Source organism: Mustela lutreola, chromosome 8 (assembly GCF_030435805.1).
Source record: "Mustela lutreola isolate mMusLut2 chromosome 8, mMusLut2.pri, whole genome shotgun sequence".
In the NCBI taxonomy this organism is placed as follows: Eukaryota; Metazoa; Chordata; class Mammalia; order Carnivora; family Mustelidae; genus Mustela; species Mustela lutreola.
In genome coordinates, this window is record NC_081297.1 from 143,973,576 (window position 1) to 143,975,790 (window position 2,215).

At 49.9% G+C, this 2,215-nt stretch overlaps 1 non-coding gene across 1 annotated transcript; it reads right to left on the reverse strand.

The window, feature by feature from the left end:
• Window positions 1-1,762: 1,762 nt before the first annotated feature.
• Window positions 1,763-1,869, reverse strand: LOC131840031 (U6 spliceosomal RNA). The gene has a single exon (XR_009357150.1). It is a non-coding gene; the product is annotated as a U6 spliceosomal RNA (small nuclear RNA).
• Window positions 1,870-2,215: the final 346 nt, after the last annotated feature.

The window sequence follows — 2,215 nt, forward strand, 5'->3', positions numbered from 1 at the left end:
TGGTGTGGGAAGAGGAGATTCTATGTGGGAGTACAGATGGAAAAAGAGAGTCGGGATGAGTTTGGTGTTCCAAAGGAGTTGGGATTCTCTCTGGGTATCTGGCCTCCGCAGGACAGCTAAAGCAACTCCTGGGACCCCGAGACACCACCACCATTCACCTGTGTCAAGGCAGACTGTGAGCCATCTTGCCCCCCAGGACGGTCTCCCACGAGCAGCTGCCTCACACTACCCACTGGCTGCCCTGCTAGTGATGTCTTTCTGTCTGGAGGCCTCCCTCAGGGTATCAAAAGTCTTCCGTGTGAACAATGACCTTGTCAATAGCCCACGACGTATGTCAGCACTCCCCTGAACAGGCAGGGTCTCTGGACATCTGGAGGGGGTGGGGCTGGATCTGGGAGGCCTCTACCTAGAAGGGGCGTGGCTTGATCCCCCCTGTGAAGACTGTGGTCTCCACAGTGGTGACAGCTACTTCCCATATCTTCGCATTTCAGGACCTTGCTCTTTTTGGAAAAGTCACCAATGCTATTTAATTCTTTCCCCAAATGGGGTGTGGTAGGAGGCTTCTAAGCCTTCTCAGTGCACAAGGTTTCCCGAATCTACCTGCTTAGTTCCCACTCCGTCCCCACCTCCAGAGTGTGTGTTCTCTCTCCCAGATTGCTGCCTCGGCTTGCATACCAGTCCCTCTGGCTGGCAGACTCCCGCCCCCCCTCCCCCGGCCCCGATCCATCCTCTGAAGCCCAATTCTGGTACATCAGCCCCTTGTTTCCCGTCGGGGGTGGCAAACTTCAGCCTGTAGGCCAAAGCCAGACCGCCGCCTGTTTTGGTATCGCCCCTGAGCTAAGACTGGTTATTACATTTTTTTAAAAAAAGATATTATTTATTTGACAAACAGAGATCACAAGTAGGCAGAGAGGCAGGCAGAGAGAGAGAGGAAGAAGCAGGGTCCCTGCAGGGCAGGGAGGCCTGATGTGGGGCTCAATCCCAGGACCCTGGGATCATGACCTGAGCCGAAGGTACAGGCTTTAACCCACTGAGCCACCCAGGCACCCCTGGTTATTACATTTTTAAGTGGTTGGAAAAAATTCAAAAGAAGAATGTATTCCGTGACTTTTAAGAGTTATATGAAATTCAGGGGGCGTCTGCGTGGCTCAGTCGGTGACTCTTGATTTCAGCTCAGGTCATGATCTGAGAACCCCATGTCAGACTCCACACCCAGTGTGGAGCCTGCTTCAGAGTCTCCCTCTCCCACCCCTGCTCATGCATATGTGCACCTGCTCTTTCTTTAAAAAAATTTTTTTATTAAGGGCGCCTGGGTGGCTCAGTGGGTTAAGCCGCTGCCTTCGGCTCGGGTCATGATCCCAGGGTCCTGGGATTGAGTCCCGCATCGGGCTCTCTGCTCAGCAGGGAGCCTGCTTCCCTTCCTCTCTCTCTGCCTGCCTCTCTGCCTACTTGTGATCTCTCTGTCAAATAAATAAATAAAATCTTTTAAAAAATTTTTTTAATTAAATAAAATAAAAATATATTGCTTTAAAAACTATATGAAATTCACATGTCAGTGTGCATAGAGAAAACTTTATTGGAACAGAGTTACACTATGACCTATGGCTTCTCTCCTGCTATCCCAGCAGAAGTGGAAAGTTGCAATAGTCTAAAATACCTACCGTGGGGCCCATTATATCAAAAGCTCACTGACTTCTCCTTTAGGTCACATATGTATTCCCATTGCCTCCAGATTAAAATCCAAACGGCAAACTCTTTTTTTTAATATGCGGAACACTTCACGAATTTGCGTGTTGTCCTTGAGCAGAGGCCACGCTGATCTTCTCTGCACCGTTCCAAATTTCGTATATGTGCTGCCAGTGTGAGCACCAAACAGCAAACTCTTCAACATGACCTTCAAAGTCCTTTGTAACCCGTCTCCCAGTTCAGATTCCAGGATGTTCAACTTCTTTCAGTTTCACAAATTCTGGAATTCTTCCCACTTTTTTAACATGCCCTCGCTCCCCTTCTCTGCTTGGCCAACTTATACTCGTATTTTCAGGCTCTGCCCTGGTGTCCCTGTCCTCCAGGGAGCCCTTCCTGACTCTCCCCAGGGCTGATTAAATGTCTCTCTGGCGAGTTCCCTCAGACCCTTCTATCCCACTACCTGCCACAGGGCAGGTCTCTGGGAGGTTAGCGGCTGCAGAGAAGCCAAATGAGCTCCTGACTTAGAAGT